General features: G+C 42.6%; 1 pseudogene; it reads right to left on the reverse strand.

Moving 5' to 3' along the window:
• The window catches only part of LOC146870104 (suppressor of tumorigenicity 7 protein homolog), a 777,381-nt pseudogene that overhangs the window by 415,692 nt on the left and 340,895 nt on the right, over window positions 1-20,794 (reverse strand).

Raw genomic sequence — 20,794 nt, forward strand, 5'->3', positions numbered from 1 at the left:
TATTGAAGCGGTCAAAAATGAAGCAGCACTTTTGAAACTACGGAGGAAATTCCCCTTTACTGAAGGGATCTAGAACTTGCACAGAGTACCACAGTGAGGTTTCATTGACTATAAATGCCATTGGTGGTGAAGGGACATTTCTATGCATCATTACAAGCCATTTCTCATACATTTTAAAATAAACGTTCCTGAATGGCTCAACATTGCTTTGCTTACCAAGTGGCAAGCACTCTAACATGGAACATGTTGCAGTGCCAAAGTCACTAAAGGTGTCACCCAGCCTACTCTCAAGGAGATGTGTCACATCTACACCAATTATGCTGAACACTTGGCAGACAGGGGTTTTTTCAGACACGAGTTTTTTTATTATGTCCACTACAGCAGTTATGTTTTCCTGTAAAAATCTAATAATGCAATAGAGTGTACTTTTTTCACATCACTATCAATATGCCACCAAAGATCCTCACATTTCTTGCCTTTGGCATCATGACTCACCAAAAATTCAGCAAATGGTTGCCACATGGATATTATAGCATTCCTAGCCCCTTCAACTGAGAACCATCAGCTAAAGGACACAGTTGGGGTGACTCTTTCTTTGATGCCACACAAAGCACGGAATGATTAATATTTGCGTTTTAGTTCCTGCACATAAGAAAACAATGCACCAGAATAGATTAAAAAGTCAATAGCATCCCTCATTAACTCTGAAGATTCTAATGATGCTTTCAGCATACCATCTAACAAGTGGCAAGGATCTCCTACAGGGAATCACTTCAGCTCGGGTATCAATTTTGACAGGTCATCACACAACTTTTTCATATACGTAGCTGAATCACTGCAAATACAAACAATATCACTCCAATCTTTGTTGAACTCAGAAAGAACCTTTTTTGCAGAGCATTCCAAGTGACACTACGTTCCATGGTTTCCAAAAATCTGGTGTCATGTTTTCACCACTATCCCAGATGCTTGGTGATAATGCTCTTTATACATATACTTGTCACTATACCTTGCATTGAATGTTTAAAGCCTGAGGTGTTGGCAATTCACCTACTATCAATACTGACCCAATAGAAACTGTGGGCTGATGTATTAAGGCTTTTTACCCATTCTCTGTGGGTAAATGTGATGACACATATTAGGAAAGATTCTTATGAAACCAGCCATTTTATCAGTGAAAGAATCAAACGCAGTCAAAATATCAAATATGATTTTGATATTTCCTGATTTCTAAGTTAATAAAATAATTAAACGAGACCTAAACATGCTTCTGAGCCCTGCATCTTTAGACCAAAGACCACAAAACTGAAAAAAGCAAAAGGAAGAAGAAACAATATTTTAGTGGCATCCCTAAACAACAAAACTCAAGCAGAATAATGTTAGCCGAGTCTTATTTACTGCTAGCTTGTATAACAAAGTTACATTGTATTGGCCCCGTCTGGAAGAAAAAAAATGGCTCTTCACTCTCTTTTTCCTTTCTTTGAATGGCATTTAGTTTGGGGTTGTGCAGGTGTTTTTTCAGTGTTTATATGTTTTCACTGGTGAGGGCTATTTCTCTTTCAGTGGGGTTTTATCAGTTATTATAGGTTTAAACCTAAAACCCCACAGCCTAAATATATCGCAAACCTTTCTAGGTTTTCTTGTTTCTTTAAGAATTGTCATACAATCTGGTATTAGGTTTAGGTATTCAAATACTTTGATTTCAGGAGACAAATTGCTAAGTTGAGCTCCTTGGGATCTGGATGTCTGATTTCTCCATGGTTATGTGTGAGAAGGTTTGAAGTGAGGTGAAGCTTCTGGTGTGGAACTACTGACAGTTCTAGTAGTGTGGTAAACCATGGTTGACAAGCCCATGTGGGAGAAACTAGAATTAGCGTGAGAAATGTCTGCTTGAGCTTCCGAGCCAGAAATGGAAGGAGAGGGAGATGCGTAAAAGCATTAGCAAATATCCCTGATCAGTTCATCCATAGGGCATTGCCTTTGGATAGAGGGTGTGGGAACCTGGAGGCGAAGTCTAGGCATTTTGAGTTCTCACCTGATCTATTTGTGGAAACCCCCATTTTTGGAAGTATGGAAGGAGAACTTGGGGGTGAAGTTCCCACTCGTGGAATTGTTGCTGCATCCTGCTGAGGAGGTCGCAAAGTCATTGTCTGTCCCTGGAAGATGTTCTGCTACAAATGGGATTTGGTTATAAAGTAGCCAACACCAAATAGTCTGAGAGAGGCGTGACAGTTGTACGGAGTGTGTCCCCCCCCCTTCTGTTTTTTAGGTCGAACCTAGCGTAGCGCGCATGTGCTGCTCTATGGGAGGCTTCTTGTGAGCACTCTAAACTTCTCCGTGTGGCTCTGACTCCTCCCACACATAGGATTGGGTTTTGCGTTTGTCTTTAACTAATGAAAGCACGCAAATGGCTAAAGGCGGGTGCATGTCCCACCTTCTTTTTTAATGTTCAGTCCCACGGCGTTTTGCTCTCGGGAGTGAGCAGCGGTGCGCAGGGTGGCAGCTGCATTGCTCGTGGGTCAGGTTACTCAATGGGCCCTGCTTTCGCTAGTTTTACTGAGAAATAACAACAAATACGCTAATACTGCAACTATTCTTGAACCTCAATTTCACTTATGAGGGCACATTTTGGGAGACAACAAAATGCGTCTAAGACCTTTGTTTTCGTCGAATAAATCTATGAATTTATTTATTTCAAATTACATTATAAACCTTCCATTTTCCAAAAATTCAAAAAAGTTCCACCTAACATTAATGAGACATATTTTAGACAAAATTGTTCACACCATTCATTAATTAATTTCAAACATTCTTGACACCATTCATTTATTCACTCCAAACACACTGATATCACAAACCATTCGCTCGTCGCATTCTGTCCGTCAAAAAACATACAAAGACTGAATTTACAAAGATTCATTTGAAAACACAAGTAAAATTCTTTTCACTGGACCACAGAGAAGAATACTAAACTAAATGCTCTCTATATTGTTTCTTTTTTGAAAAATTCAAAATTCTTGTGGTCAAATCATAAGGTCTACGCGTTTCGAAACCCCTTAGTTTCTGGGGCTCTCATCAGGACCTGTAAGTTAAAAATGACAAAAAACCTTTGTAAGTAAGGGGGACGCCCAAAAACCTCCTCAGAGCACCTAAACACCTTAATTATGACTTGATTTACCTCTGTGGAATGAAGAGAAGATCAGCCGATCTATCTAGCAGTGAGTCTGAAATTAGGAAAAAAATGAGGAAAAAAATGAAAAATAAGCCGGAATTGTAGCAGTGTTTAACAATTCTGGCACTGTTCAAAGGTTGTGTTTAGCATGACAATCACACATTTATTCCTAATTGACTTGCATTAAGTTTTCATTGTTTGGAGGGCTGGAGCTGGCTTGAAATGTTAGCGCGTCGTAACTGTTTTAATCCGGCTATGACTGCCAAGATATTAGCAATGTAGTCTCTCGCCAACTGTAGGAAAGTATAAGAGGTTTTTTCAAATTGGGAAGTAAAATCGAAATGGAGTACGTTCGCAATAGGTTCTTGGAAGTTAAGTACCTCAATTGTATGCGAAAGACTTTGAGCCGAGTCCGAGGATCACCTGGTCTTGCAATACTTAGGTGGAAGCTGTTAGCGATAAAAGATAGTATTAGCGCTCTGAATAAGGATAGCATGGCTTGATTTTTCTTTAGTCGATAGTTCAAGAACGCGCTTGTGGTGCAGGCTTACCTGGATATCGTCTGTGACAGTAGCCGTTGAAAGACGCTGTCTCTAGTCACATGTCTCTGCGTAGACTGGATGTTTGTATTAACTTAAAGAAACATAGAAGACGGACTTTCAGTGGCAAGTCGTTTGAAGCAAGAACGAGTTTTAGACTTAGAGTTATTAATCGGCAAGTTTTCTCTAAGTTTTCTCTAAGATTTCTCGGATGATTACTTGTAAAATGTAACGTCTTATTTCGGTCAGTTGGCTTTTTGAATAAAGTAGTTACAAGTCCATAATCAGATGGATAGACCTCTACATCGAGAAATGGAATCTTTATTTTGGAATGATTCAAACTAAATTTGATATCTTCTGTGCGATTATTTAGCCAACAATTAAATGTTTTAGCAATACTCTTTATGGCCAAATTTGAGGAGAAATTCATCTATAACAACAATCCTTTTTTCCAATTCATCGGAAACTGGACCCGTTACATCGATGACGTGTTTATGACATGGACTAGCACAGAAGAGAATCTTAAAACATTTGATTGTTGGCTAAATAATCGCACAGAAGATATCAAATTTAGGTTGAACCATTCCAAAATAAAGATTCCATTTCTCAATGTAGAGGTTTATCCATCTGATAATGGACTTGTAACGACTTTATTCAAAAAGCCAACTGACCGAAATAAGACGTTACATTTTACAAGTAATCATCCGAGAAATCTTAGAGAAAACTTGCCATTTGGGCAGTTTCTACGTGTAAGACGTAATTGTAACTTCAAGGACGAATATATGTTTCACGCCACCAGATTACTGGATAATCTGAAAAAAAGAGGCTATCCGAAGAAACTTTTGAAAAAAGCAATGAAGAGAGCATGGTGGACTCCAAGAGAAGAACTGCTCAAAAAGACATTAAAACTACCACTAGAAAGGATCGTCTGTGTCTCCACATTCTGTCCCAATTCAAACAATTTGAAAAAAGTCATCATTCAAAATTGGCATTTGATAAAAAAACTGGATCTTTCATTAAAGCAGAATCCACTCTTTGCTTTTAAAAAAGACCGTAACATAGCGAATCAAATCGTATGAGCAGCAATGCGAAAAGATAAAAAAACTTCCCTACGGGATTATGTAGGACTTCCTCCAGTACGAGGACACCATAAATGTGGAACTTGTATCTGCTGTGAGTCCACAGAGGAAGGCGTGTTATTCGAATACAATTCCATTTTTTGGAAACATGAATCTTTTACTAATTGTAAAAGTTAGTTTGTGATCTACGGGATACGTTGCCCGTGTAACCTATTATATATAGGGAAAACAAGTCAAGAAATCCGTACAAGAGTGTCACAACACAAATCGCGAATTAATAAAAATGTGGAAACAGCACCATTGGTTAATCATCGGAAAGCCAAAAATCACCAAATTAATGACTTGAAATGGACAGTAATCTCCAAAGTGGAACGAGATGAAAGAGGTGGCGACTTAGAACTCAAACTATCCAGAAGCGAAGCTATGTTAATAATGAAGTTTAACACTGCCATCAACGGACTCAACGAGCTCTCAGAGCTTTATAAACTGAGTTAGTTCACCATCATCTGAAATTTTCTTCGTCTTTGATCATGAGCATCAATATAGTTTCATCTCCTTCAAAGTACACGTCAACTGGTACTTGGAATTGAGAGAGTGAAGATCCCTCCATTGTAAGTTTGATCAGTCAAATAACCTACACTCCGTCGTCTCCGGTGTTCACAAGTATTGACAAAGTTGCCTTTGTTGCAATTATGATTGATGCGGTTTAACTCAAAGCCTAAAAACTCGTTCTTTCTTTAAAACGACTTTTCACTGAAAGTCCGTCTTCTGTGTTGCTCAAAGCAAATATAAACATCGATACCACGTGTTGTCACGTGATGGAGATAGTGTCTACCAACAGCTACCGCCACTGATGAGAATAATCCAGGTAAGCCTGCATCACAGGCTCCTTTTCTTTCCCTTTAAAGTACACGCAAACTGGCACTTGGGAAGAGATCCCTTCATTGAAAGTATGGCTTTTATGAAACAAAAACTAATACTTCATCGTCAAGGGCTAGAATGTGCTGCTCACTAGTATTAACAATATCGCCTTCGTTGCAAGTATGATTTACGCTGTACATCCACACGATTAATAACTCTAAGTCTAAAACTCGTTCTTGCTTCAAACGACTTGCCACTGAAAGTCCGTCTTCTATGTTTCTTTAAGTTAATACAAACATCCAGTCTACGTAGAGACATGTGAATAGAGACAGCGTCTTTCAACGGCTACCGTCACCGACGATATCCAGGTAAGCCTGCACCACAAGCGCGTGCTTGAACTATCGACTAAAGAAAAATCAAGCCATGCTATCCTCATTCAGAGCGCTAATACTATCTTTTATCGCTAACAGCTTCCACCTAAGGATTGCAAGAAAAGGTGATCCTCAGACTCAGCTCAAAGTCTTTCACATACAATTGAGGTACTTAACTTCCAAGAACCAATTGCTAACGTACTCCATTTCGATTTTACTTCCCAATTTGAAAAAAACTCTTATACTTTCCTACAGTTGGCGAGAGACCACATTGCTAATATCTTGGCAGTCATAGCCGGATTAAAACAGTTACGACGCGCTAACATTTCAAGCCAGCTCCAGCCCTCCAAACAATGAAAACTTAATGTAAGTCTATTAGGAATGAATGTGCGATTGTCATGCTAAACACAACCTTTGAACAGTTGCAGAATTGTTAAACACTGCCACAATTCCGGCTTATTTTTCATTTTTTTCCTCATTTTTTTCCTAATTTCAGACTCACTGCTAGATAGATCGGCTGATCTTCTCTTCATTCCACAGAGGTAAATCAAGTCATAATTAAGGTGTTTAGGTGCTCTGAGGAGGTTTTTGGGCGTCCCCCTTACTTACAAAGGTTTTTTGTCATTATTAACTTACAGGTCCTGATGAGAGCCCCAGAAACTAAGGGGTTTCGAAACGCGTAGACCTTATGATTTGACCACAAGAATTTTGAATTTTTCAAAAAAGAAACAATATAGAGAGCATTTAGTTTAGTATTCTTCTCTGTGGTCCAGTGAAAAGAATTTTACTTGTGTTTTCAAATAAATCTTTGTAAATTCAGTTTTTGTATGTTTTTTGACGGACAGAATGCGACGAGCGAATGGTTTGTGATATCAGTGTGATTGGAGTGAATAAATGAATGATGTCAAGAAAGTTTGGAATGAATTAATGAATGGTGTAAACAATTTTGTCTAAAATATGTCTCATTAATGTTAGGTGGAACTTTTTTGAATTTTTGGAAAATGGAAGGTTTATAATGTAATTTGAAATAAATAAATTCATAGATTTATTTGACGAAAACAAAGGTCTTAGACGCATTTTGTTGTCTCCCAAAATGTGCCCTCATAAGTGAAATTGAGGTTCAAGAATAGTTGCAGTATTAGCGTATTTGTTATTATTTCTCACTACAGGCCCGGCTTTACTGCATTTGGCCTACCTCCAGTGTTGGTTTGGGTTCGCTAGTTTTACAAGCAGGACTGACAAAATGTGGATGTAAGTAAAAGTCTGAAATGTTTTGGCTTCTCATACCCAACATGAGGAAACTTAGGATTGCGCCTATCGGCGATAATTCATTTTCCGCCCAGATCATGTTCACTTTCATTGTGCATATCGATAAATCCCTAATTAAATTCAAGTTTCATGAAGCGCGGCAGCCGTGTTGATGAAAAAAGGCGCACAGCCCCAAAGCTTCATCTTTCAGCATAGTGGCTGCACCTTTCTTTTATCAGTGCGGCACCCGCTTGTTGTTTTAGGAAGTTAAGACGTAAGAGTGAAGGGTGCGCTGGGTCTCTTTATACGAGTGGTTAATCTCAATGGAAGCCTTACGGGGAAGTTTTTAGTTAATTCACAATCATCTTTGTGGGAATGTGCGCATGCGCTGCTTCATGATTTGCCTTATTTTCCATTGTAGCCCTCCCGACCTCCCGTTAGTATATGGAAACAATAACTGTGCTGCTATGGCTTACTCGCCAAACACACGCAGCTAACAGCACAAATAGTGTGAACGCTTGTTTATTTCCCCCTCACCCTTCCTCATAATGACAGCTGCTTTTCTGATGACAGATATAGTCACTGCCTGAATTGGCCATTTTAGATTCATACTGCAAGCGTGTTGGTACTGATAGTGCCAAAAACGCACATATCGGCGTTGGTCTCCCTCTCTTAAAAAGACACAGCAGTCTTGGTGCTTGGTGTGAAGATAGTGCAGTCCTGCCCTGCTCACGGTAACGGCGCATCAGCTGCGGGCGTATGTTGTCTTCAGTTTTTGCCTTGTTATCTTTAGTTATCTCATTTTTTTACTCAGTCTTACCCGTTAACAAACCACCTTAAAAAATGTATTGTTGGAATTGAACTGTGCCGTGTCTGATTAAAAGATGGGCACTTTTTATTGTTTACAAGGCAGACAAATAAATCCCTCTCCTTTGGGCTCAATATACCTGTGATCATTATGCACTGCTAACAGTGAAACAAGACCCTTGATAAAACCCTTCTCCGTCTCTTTCACTTGCCATAAATAAGCTTTTAAGAGTGCCACACTTGTATGTTGATCTCAGTGCAGCATGTAGTAGAAATTACTATGTGCATCCCTCGTACTCCACACATGTGTCTCACAGTGTGATGGCTGTCCAGCAATGCCTGCCCCCAACCCCAGAAATGTTTTAATTTACGAAGATGTGCTTCATCATATTCAAAAAGTTGTGCATTTATCGCCAACACTTTTCTACAACATTCATCATTTGATTTCTGTCCATGTTTTCTATTTGTTTTAATGTTAACCTCTCGCTTATGCCTTCCCCTTAAAAAGTCACTTCTCTGTAAAAAGCACTTTCTTTGTTGGACATGCGCTGCAGTCGCTGAATTTGTGCCTGGAAAATGTAGTATTTTTGTCCACCACCCACCTCCTCTCCCCGACCATTCGCCAAATATAACTTCGAGCACGTTCAGTTAATGTTTTTTATTTTGTCTTCCTTGACAAGTACCATCCAAGGCTTAACAATAAAGAAAGAGGAGCGGAAACCATTCCCTGTGTGGGAGGAGTTGCGCTTCAGTGATTAAGTTGTTTGCTGTGAAACATGGAAACCAGGGTTGTAATCCCTCTATGACAACTTCATCAAACCAACGCCAGACACCACCTCCCCACCTACTGCCGCCGATAAGCCAACTGTCATGACCTGAGATCCTGCCACCGAACACATCACCGCGACCATGAAGAAAACCCACTCAAGACCCCCAACAGACCCCTGCCCACCGCACATATTCCACAGGGCCACCGCCGCCATCGCAACCGAACTAGGATGGACCATCAACGCCTCCTTCAGATCCGGAATCTTCCCAGACGATTGGAAGCGAGCGGAGGTTAAACCACTCCTCAAGAAACCAACGGCCGACCCTACAGACTTAAAAAACTACCGCCCCATCTCTCTCCTCCCCTTCGTGGCTAAAGTCACCGAGAGACTTGTTAACGCCCAGCTGAACGCCTTCATCGAAGAGAACTCCATCCTAGACGTTTCAGAGTCTGGATTCCGTGGCAACCACAGCACCGAGACCGCCCTCCTCGCCGCCACTGACGACATCCGCATGCTACTCGACCAGGGACACACTGCGGCCCTCATCCTTCTAGACCTCTCCGCAGCCTTCGACACAGTCTCACATAGTACACTCGCAGCCAGACTTCATGACGCGGGGATACAAGGAACTGCCCTCGACTGGATCCAATCCTTCCTCTCAGGCAGAACCCAGAGGATCAGACCCCTTCCCTTCCTCTCCAAAACCACCGAAATCATCTGCGGAGTGCCCCAAGGATCTTCACTCAGCCCCCCGCTTTTCAACATCTACATGGCCCCCCCTCTGCCATCGTCAGATAGCATGGGCTCAACATTGTATCCTACGCCGATGACACCCAACTCATCCTCTCAATCACGAAGAATCCCGAAGACACCAGACTCTGCTTTCAGGAAGGAATGAAGAACGTGGCAGACTGGATGAAAGACAGCTGCTTGAAGCTCAACTCAGAGAAGACTGAGGTACTCATCCTCGGACCCTGCACCTCCGCCTGGGACAACATCTGGTGGCACTCCGCACTCTGGAACCCATCAACCCCAACTGACCATGCGCGAAACCTCAGCTTCATCCTTGACTCCTCCCTCTCCATGAACCGCCAACTCAACGCCATCGCCTCCACTAGCTTCAACTGCCTACGCATCCTCCGTAAGACCTTCAAATGGATCCCCCCCCCGACTGCAGAAGGACCATCACCCACGCGCTCATAACCAGCAGACTGGACTACGGCAACGCCCTCTACGCCGGAATCAACAGAACTCTTCTACACAGACTCCAAACCATCCAGAACGCCGCAGCCAGACTCATCCTCGGGACACCGCGCCACGAACACATGACCCAACACCTACAAGGCCTCCACTGGCTCCCCATCGAGAAGTGGGTCACCTTCAAACTCCTCACCCACGGCTACATATCCCTCAACAACATCGGACCCAAATACCTCAACAAAAGAGTATCTTTCCATGGACCCAAGAGGAACCTCCGGCTCACCTCGCCCTGGCGGAGGTCCCCTGCATCCACAGAACCAGAATGGGCAGGAGAGCCTTCTCCTACATCGCAGCAAAAACTTGGAACGAGCTCCCTGTGAACATCAGACGCTCCCCGACTCTGCGCGCGTTCAGGATAGACTTCAAGACCAGGCTCTTCGACTGATCCAGAGCTCCCCCCCCCCCCCCCCCCAGCGACTTGAGACCCTCACGGGTGAGCAGCGCACTTTACAAACCCCTGATTGATTGATTGATCCCAGGTTTCCAATCAAAAACATTAAGTGATCCTGGGCAAGTTACTTTATCCACTTTAGCTCATCAGCCTTCTCCCAATCTCCAGTTCTTTGATGTACCTAAATATTTAAGATTAACTTACAAACATCCTGAGTTACAATAGCATGCTAAAACCATTTCCTAGAATGGGTAGAACAGTCTACCAGTGGGTACATAAACCCGTCGTACTGTGGTTTCAAAGGTGTTGTCTGCTGTCTTGACTTGCTTTATTTGCCTAGTACCACATACCTTGTTAATAGCTTTGGGACCATGCTTTTCTAACTACGATACCTCTTTTTAGGTGGAGCCTGTGCTGTCTGCTTTGCGAAGGACTTCTTGGGTTAATTCTAAAAGCCTCCTTGGGAATGCATTCTGCCCATTATTTACAGTTGGCTTCATGTTTTGTATTTCACAGTTGCTTGCTTTCTGTTTGATGGTTTTATTTATTTTAGGCTGTCCAGTATCTAGCATCTCTTTGTCCCACCCATGGCGCATAGCCTGGTTATAATGTGCTGCATAACTAAACACTTATAAGGTCCCAAAGGCGAGACATATTGGCTATGCCAATGCTTGTTTTACATACTACATTATTGTCATATTGTCCGTCTGGACTAGGACAACTTTCCCTATCAGGTGAGGTAGAAATGCTTTCAACGCCAGCTGAACTGCTTGCAGCTGTCAGTAGTTGAAGTGAAGGTTCTGCTGTTTGCTTTTCCAGAGACCCTGAACTTATAATGTTGTAAATGTGCACTCCACCCTGCGAGAGATGAGTCTGTTGTGAGCAGGATCTGTGGAATATGGTCAATAAACGGCCGCCCTTTTGATGGATTTTGTGTGTTCCGCCACTGCAGAGAGCGATGAGTGCAGCAGTCTACCAACTTTTAGCTAACCCCTACTGACGTGCTAAGCATTCTTGTTGTGGATACATATTTAGTCTTGCATAAAGCACTATTGCAATGCATGAAGCCATCATCCCTTGTAATTGAATGAAGGTCCTGACTGGGAGATACTGGTTGTTTTGGAACTGTAGTAGCAGTATTTGAAAACTGTGTATTCTGGCTGTATTGATATATGCTAGAGCCATTTGAGTGTTTATAATAGCTCCTAGTTATGGTTGCAGTTGTGAGGGGTGAAGATGGGATTTGTGTGCATTGATTGTAAATCCCAACTGACATAGAAGGTTTATGGTAGTTTGAATGTTTTGTAAATACTTAAGATTTCTGTTGACTTTTATGAGCCAATTTCTGTTGGCTTTTATGAGCAAATCGTCTAGGTATGGAAAGACATGAATTTGCTGTCTTCGTAGATGAGCTGCTAATACTGCTAGGCATTTCATGAACACTATGGGTAGAGTTGTTACTCCAAATAGGAGTGGTTTAAACTGGTAATACTTCGGTCCTATTACAAATCTGAGGTATTTGCGATGTACTGGGTGAATGGGAATGTGAAAGTATGTGTCCTTTAAGTCCAATGTTGTTGCAAAAGCGGAAGCACCTGTTGAAGTGTGACCATATGGAAGCGTTCTTATAATATGTATAGGTGTAATGGCCTAATCTCTAAGATTGGTCTTAATGAACCGTTTTGTTTGTGAATATGGAAGGAGAGTGAGTACACTCCTGATTCTTGATGTTGTAGTGGAACAGGTTCTATAGCTCCTTTTGTTAAAAGAGCTTGTACTTCTTGTTTGAGCAGATGTTAGTGCTGTAACGAGAGTTTGTGAGTGCGAGGTGGGATATTGGGAGGGTTGCTTGTAAGCTCCAGGGATAACCATGTTGGATAATGCCCAATACCCATTTGCCTGATATTATTGATTGCCAAATAGGAGGAAACTGTTGCAGTCTTCCCCCGACAGGTGATGAATGATCGAGGGGAAGTGATATGAAGTAACTGCTTGTTGGTGGATGGAGATGTACGTGTTGGTGTGTCTCTACCTCTTCCTTTAAAATTGTTTCCTCTGTATCCACCCTTGTAGAATCCTCTAGAGGGGGAGGATTGTGTCTGGATTTTATATGTAGATGAGGCCACATCTGTGGTATTACTTTTGAAGCCTCCTCTATAAAATGAGCAGCGAAAGGAGCCTCTGTTAGAAGGAAACTCGAGTGATCCCACAGATTTTGCCACTTCTGTATCTTTTTTAATTTTTTCAAGTGATTCGTCCACTTGAGACCCAAAGAGGTGTTCTTTGTCAAAAGAGGCATTAAGGATAGTTTGTTGAACCTCTGGTTTGAAACCAGAGATTCTTAACCATGCGTATCTTCTGAGGAGAATACTGGTGTTGACTCCTCTGGCTGCAGTGTCTGCAGCATCTAACACACATCTAATAGAGGAACTGGAAATGGAAATGAGTTTACCTTCCTGTACTAGCTCTTGCCCTCTTTTCTTGTGTTCTTCTGGGAGATAATGCAATAAATTTTCCATTTCGTCACAGTGGGCCCTATCGTACCTAGCCAACAGACCTTGTGTATAGACTATACGCCAATGGGTGGCTGATTGAGCAGCTACTCTTTTGCCTGAGGCATCTATTAATTCTTTATCTGGAAATGGTGCCTCTCCTGAGCTTTGTGAATGTGTTCTTTTACGAGCATTAGAGACAACTAAAGAATTCAAAGGAAGCTGGCCCTTAATAAAAACTGGGTCAGATGGTGGAGGTTTATATTTTTTGTCCACCCTATGTGTTATGATATGTGCCCTCACTGGATCTTTAAAAATGTCTTCAGGATGCCTCATCATAACTTTCAACATAGCCAACGACTGTGATGTTCTATGTGTGCTTTCAAAGAGGAAATCTTCTTCTAGGGATTCCTTGTGTAAAGTTACACCATGGCAATTAACTCCTGATATGAAATATTATCATCAGGAGGGGAAGGTTTAGCAGGGTATAGATCTGGATCTGTATATGCAGGTGGATCTTTATTATAATCATCCCATGGATCTGGTGGTGGCTGATCATATGTGTTCTCCCCATCCCCTATTTCAGGGTCTGTGCCCAGAGAATCTGGTGGTGTGATGTGTAGAGGGTTTGAAGCTGGTATAATAGGTACTGGTGAAGAAGGTGGTGGGGTTTGAAGAATGTGGTGAATTGGGCTAGTAGCCATGTCCTTCTTTTTAAGAGGGATTTTATATCCAGTGTCTATTTTCCGTTTGGAGGACAGTATCAATAGCTTCGTTGTAATAAGTCCAGTGTCATGATTTATATGGATTTTCTTCTGTTTTGGATCCAGATTTTGTTTTATAGTTTCCAGAATTGTCTCCAAAGGCTTGAAAGAAGCATCATTCTGTTTCGGTGCTGACATTTTCAGTACCCAGCTGGATTTGTCCTTTTTATCTTTCGGAACCGAAGGTTTTGTAACCAAAGGAGTATCATCTCCGCTCGAGCCTGAAGGCTTGACTTGCTATTTCAGTGCTGAGCCAAAGGGCCGGCGTTTGAATCAGAGTTTCGGTGCCTACCATGGCCTGATTTACAAAACAACGGGATTGACCCAGACACGTCACTAGGACCTGAGTAAAGTACGGTACATAAAGATGGGTAGTCCCAGTGGAAACACATTACATAAACATCAACATCACCTGTTAAATCAATCATAAACAATACTTATTCATGCTAAAAATATTGAATCAAGTTGAACATGTAAATGTATGTGTCTTGTAAAGCGCACTGCTGCCCTGAGGCGTCGTGGCGCTGTAGACCGCTGGGGAACCCGTCCTGGCTATCCCTGTGAGATGGTCCCTCCTGGGTATCTCCAAGGTGAAACCAGGCATCCCCGGCGAATGTGGGGGGCCGTTGTGGAGATGAGGCAAGCTAATGCCCAGAGTTGCCGAGTGTGTTCCTGGTTAGAGTAGGTACCGAGGCGAGAATTATCGAGTCCGTTTTGACCCTGCCGCGTCGGGAATTGAACCCTGGTCCCTGGCCGATTCTCTGCTTGCGGATCTGCCGCCTCTAACCAGTGAGCCACACCTCTCCACATATATTATATCATGTTCAAAAAACAACACATTTGTCAATAAAGTTTTGCATAGGGGCCCCAAAGGGGGAGGAGGGAGGGAATGGTGCAGCAATGTGCAAATGTGAGGGTAAGTGAGAGAGGGAGGGCAGTGAACAGTATATACATCAAAAGCATAAAAGGCCTGTCCAGCCTTAATAAAGGCTAAATTATTTACAAAACCAGAATGTCAGAGAAGACACAGTGACTTCTCTTACACTCGCACTCGGAATCAAAGTCCTGGGCGGAGAAGGCTTCTTCCTCTTCTGCAGCCGACGCTTCCAGTTCTTTGTACTCGAGATCTTCTCCAAAGATATCAGGAGTGTCCTCAATTCTCTGCCGCTGCATTTCTTTTCAGCGAGCCCAACGGTCCGCCAGTCTTTTTGGATTGGAACAACCGACAAGCGTCGCAGTCTTCTTCTTTATGCTCCGGGGAGAGGCAAAGGTTACAAACCTTATGAAGGTCAGTGCACGGATTTTTTTAATGGCACCTAGAACAGGATTCAAATGGAGTCCCTTCCATCAGCAGAAGACTCGATTATGGATCTTTGAGTGGAAGTTAGATAAACTAAACGGACTAGGCCCAAAGGCCGCGGTTGGAGTTTCCCGATTTGATAATTAAAGTTTTCCAAATTGTGACACGCGGGTGATAGAAGACGTGATCGAAACAATATCGACGAGGGTAGAGGGAACTGCGCACCGAAGGGATCCCGATTAATGGTTTGAATTGGAGCGCCGCAATACACGTCCGAACCCGATGGCGGAAAGAAAACTATCTAAAAATGGAATTGATGCCCATGTGCACTATCACCGAAAGGAGGAGTCACCTTACCTTGTGACTGGAAAAGACTTCTTCAAAGAAAAACAACTTACAAACATCCGAACCCAACACTAGATGGCAGGAGTATGCAAAGCATGTGTATCTACAGCAAACATGCCTTGAACCTTAAGTTATCATTCTAAAACTGGCACTGACGGTGTGAGGGTCTCAACAGTAAGTTAGACAATGTCATAATTGGACTGGCATAGATCAAGCTGGAGAATCAAAAGATTCTGAACCGATCCACAAAATTGAGTGGATGTCTTAGTCCTAGCTTTTCACGTCGACCTGAAGGGTGGCCTTTTTACTACGAATCTGGCGGTCGACTCTAAGCCAGCTTTGTAATTTTATCACAAAAGTAATTTGTAACTTCAGTTTAAAATGCTAAAAGAACACTTGATGGAAGTAATGCTGAACAATGTCAAACATTCGCCCCCAGTACAGAGATTTAGGCCCAAATCCATCGCTTTTTTGCACACCTTGCCATTCCAATTTAGACCAAGCCATTTGCAAATCAGTCTTGACCCTGCTTCCCATGGGAACAGTCCAGCCAGAAATGCCTGGACCAAAAACAAGCATCCTGGGACTGTTTTCGGGGTATTACCCCGCATCAGTCAGGCTAGCTTGACTCCAGTGGCACAGTGAGCACGGACCCACGTCTAGGTAAACCTTTCCCACTTAGGCCGACAAATGCAAAAAGAACAATTGATGAATGGAATGCTGAAAAAATGTCAAACATTCCGCACCCCCTGAGATCTGCTCCTAAATCCATCATTTTTTTGCACACCATGCAATTCCAGTTTAGACCCAGCCATATGCAAATCAGTCTTGACAGTGCTCTCCATGGGAACAGTCCAGCCCAAACTGCCAGGCCAGGGTGGATAAAGAGGACAATTCGGGCAGGTAAACTGTGGTATTCCTTACATTCCAGATGACTTCTGCATTATCTTTAATTCTTCTTTTGACATCTGTACTCATCATAAAACATTTATTTTTGTCTTACCTACTTGCAGCCCTCTTTTCTTTGCTCGCATTACGGCCTAAGAAACTCTTGCTATGACACCAGGTGCAGATGTTATTTTAGAATCTTTTCAAAGAACACATCCACTCTTAAAAGTCTACACATAGTACTGAAATGTTTCCTCCGGAGTGGAAGGTCCATGGTCAGAGACTACTAACAGGTTAAAAAGAAAATTAAATGAAGGGGGGGGGGGTGCAAGGCAGGAGCAAGTTATTATCACCCTTTTTACAGACTTACTGCTATCATGCCTTCCATGTTCTGGAAGAGATTCTTGAATTCTGCTCCTCAGACCTACAGTCACCTACCTCCAATTGCAGCCAGCCGTAGAGTCATAGAGATGGGATCTCAACCTGAAGTTTAGATGCGGAGACAGAGTGGTCACATATCTTGTTCGTAAACATTTCATCAAAAGGAGAAGGGCTTGCGCACTGCATACAATGCCCTAAAGTGTTTACCAGAGCAGCCGACTTAGGAGCTGAGGAACCAGGTTCCAGTCTCTGCAACGGCTCAACATCCTGTGATTCAGGGCAAATCACTTAGTATCCCTGAGTCTAACAAAAAATTAATGTGTCCTTGTGTAATGTAACTGGTACTCATGTAAAGCACTCTAATACATGTGATTCGAGTTTGTGCCATATAAAACTGCAAAAAAATAAAAGTCTGGCTTGCTGCGGGAGCAAGTCTGTCGATTGGAGACCATAGGCACCACTCTGGCCATCCTTTCTATAAAGGCCTTAAGAATCACTACCGAAATAAAATTGTCCCATCTTTATTAGGCATGTGAGAAAACACTGCAGCTCAACATGCAGTGTATTCTAGTCTGAGCCTATTCCAAGGAGATGAAGACATGCACATACTAGATTTTCCCATCTCTTTTAAAAAGCGTTCAATCTGACCTTCAGTCTCTCTTCAGTTCTCTGATGCTTCATCAAGTTCTTGAAACCGTTAGTGGGCTCTATCTATGCCGTTAACACAAAATTTGCCAGGCCATACACGTCGATGAAATCTTCATCCTTGCAGAGTACAAAAAATGTCTAGTATCTCATGTCTACATGACTAGAGACCTCCTTAAGAAGCTGGGCTTCATCAACCACTAAAAGTTAGTGACCATGCTTTCTCAGGCTTTATGCTTCATTACCAACACCAGGGAATGTTTGCCAAAACATCAGTGTAACAATTAGGAACTAAATTAATTTAATAGTCACTGCAAGTGGGATAATTCTTTGCTTCATTCCTCAAATCACTGGACTTCTATTTGTTACCATTCACATCAACTTTCCAGATGCAATTGAGTACTGGGCACTCCATAACTTGAATGCTGAGAAACTCTAGTGCAGCACTGGCTACACTTACGAGATTACACTGTCTGGGGTAAAAAAGAGGTTTTTCTAGGGTGGCTCCACAATCTTGAAGCAGAGAATGGAAAAGCTATTCTGTGGCATGCTCTGGATTTCATCATCACGCCAGAAAATGGTGGTGGAAGAATATTCACTTCAAATAAATTGCTTGAGCTCATAGCCAGGTGCAGATTCTAATCCGCATGCACCATATGTTAGATTAAGACACAAGGCACCACATAAGAGAGTCAGGAAAGATATGACATGGAAGAAATAGAAGACTGGGCAGTGGAAATTACAAACACGGAGGACGATAGCTTCCATAGTAACATGCTGCCCCAGCCACCCGAAGACTGGGACTCGTCTTCCAGGTCAGAGAGGGCAGAGCACTGGTAAGAAGAAACGGACACCAAATACAGTACCTGAGAGCATCGGAATCAGTTCCTTTTACTTGACACTTCAGTCCACACCCGATTTCTGTTCCCTCTGCTTTGTTGATTTTTCTCTTTTTCAGTTCCATCGGATTCCCTTCTTCCTACCTTCAGCAGGAATTCCACCTCAGATAGAGCCTACTTCCAATGCGAGTAAAACTTATGTTGTAGGCAGAAATTACATACCAGCATTCCTTATTCCCCTTTTGCTACAACTGCCATTGCAGCACCTGAAGGATTCTCTAGGTAGCCTCAGAAGTTTCAAGTCTTTATGGCCATATATAGTCTTCATTTTTTTGCCTAAATCACAGCGGCTGTTTACAATTCAGGAAAAAGCATAATGTTGAAGCTAATGTACTTGAGTAAAAATGCATTATTATGGGTAATACCCCGAATTTTTAATCTAAGTCCTTGGCCGTCCAATATCTAGACATTTATATAACAATTTAGAATTTCTTTTAGCACACAACAGACCTGACTAACAGTGCATACTGGACTACTGAGACTTCAACAAGGTTTCAAAGATATTATTGCTTATATTAGTCAGTATCAGTGGTTATTGGCTTAGGCAGGCGGGATGGATGAATCTGCAGCTGACGCATTAGATCAGGGCTTATGAGTGAAATTAAAAGAGGCTTTAGCTAAGGTAATCACTCAGCCTACATTATCAGCGGCAATGATGGATTTAAAGCTAAAAACTGAGGCACATATAAAAACAAGCATTGGCATAGCCAATAGGTCTCGCCTTTGGACCTTATAAGTGTTTAGCCATGCAACAGTTGATGTTGTTGCACCAAGGATATTGTGCTGCATAACTAAACACTTATAAGGTCCCAAAGGCGAGACCTATTGGCTATGCCAATGCTTGTTTGATTTATACCACAATGGGCGTCACTGAGCATTCCCAGTTCAGAGGTACAGATATAGCACAAAATGTGCAGGTCTTATTGCATTGTAGATGTGTCGAAATTCAGTCCATGTTGATATCTACAATGGGAATTGCTGGTCCCTTCCTAGAGATAATAGGAATGGGGATACACCAAAATGGCGGCCTAGAGCCCATTTGAAGGAGGTTTTAGAGAGTAACAGTGTATGGTCAACGCATGAATAAACTCTGATTCCACATGGCTGTGGTAATCATTTTATCTGTCCACCACATAGCCGTAGCTGAAGAAAAAAAACACATGCACTGGGGATAATAACACTAATCCATTTTTCAATTGCTGTTTCTTTCCACTCAGGCTGCGGATAAGTTTAATCCCTGCTGAGAGCGTTTATCTCACGATTTGGGTGCAATCTGTGAGAGTTTAATCATGTGCCCTGGGAATATGAGAGGCATGAGTTTGTGGGAATAGGAGCACTGAAGGCCTCTCTTAGCAACTATGAAGAGTGCAGAATATGTGCCGTTTAGTATCCACAGATCATTGAAACCAGGTTGACTATATACTGTGGCCAGTGCAGAATCACTGGTACTTGATCACCACAGAGACCTGAAAAGCGGGAAGGAAATGCAGTGGCCAAGCTCCCTCAGAAGTTATAGGATGTTGCACAGAGGGAAAGGAACTAGGATGTACCGTATTGTATGTGGGACAAGAGGTGGCACTAGAAAGATCCACTTTCTGTAAATGAATGGCAGCGGTCACCGCCACGGAGACCTGCGATGTGAGAAGACGGCATGAGACCAAGCTTCATCAGTGGCTATGAGATTTTACGCAGGGGGAATATAGCTCTGAGGTGCCATATTGTTTACACTTCAAGAGGGGGCAGCAGACAGAGCCACTTCCTGTAAATGAGAGTTAGATGCCAAAGGTGCTTGCTGCAGTGCCCTGAGAACCCCACTGGTTAGTTGCTAAGGGTTTATAAAAACAACAAATAAATAAATTAATTTCAGGTGCAGTTAGATGAACACAACATTAGAGATGTGTGAATTAGGCTTTTTGGAAGGCAGGAGCGCTAACTTCTCTATCAAGGAGCTGTGGGTGGTACTGCAGCTGTGGGTGGTACTGCGGCTCTCAACACTAGAGCAGATTGCTGCAAACCCTCATATCCCCTGTCACTGATGCCTCTTTGTGAGCCTGGACAGCCTTGCACTCTTTAAAGGTCAGTGTGACAAAAGAGCAGGACATGCAGTCCTTGGCCAATCACTGTGCAGCTTTCTATAAATCCCATGATGTGTGACCATGAATTACAGGCCCTCTGTTGTTAGACACCCTGACGTATATGAGACATTGGCCTGCCATGGAGTAGAGGGGTGGCTGGTCCCCTCCCTGCACTAGCCCTGGAAGTGGGCCTCCACTAACGCTGAGGAGGGCTTTTGGAAACTGAGGTCATTGGAATAGTAGCTGGGAGTGGAGTAGTAGGACACAGCATCACAAGGATGAGGATGCGTTGTGTGTGTGTCAGTGTGCCTGTGCGCACAAGTGTGTATATGTGACTGCTAATGTGTGGATGCCTGTGAATGTGTTTGTATATACGTATGTGTATACATGTGTCTACTGGCCACTCCCAGGCATTTGGTGGCCAACCTTCGCCAGAGAGGCCTAATGTGGTCAGCCCTGGCGTAATCTTGCCATGTAATTCGGTGTGGCCGCTCTAGTGTGAAATTA

The sequence above is a fragment of the Triturus cristatus genome, chromosome 1_1 (genome assembly GCF_964204655.1).
Source record: "Triturus cristatus chromosome 1_1, aTriCri1.1, whole genome shotgun sequence".
NCBI classification, from domain to species: Eukaryota; Metazoa; Chordata; class Amphibia; order Caudata; family Salamandridae; genus Triturus; species Triturus cristatus.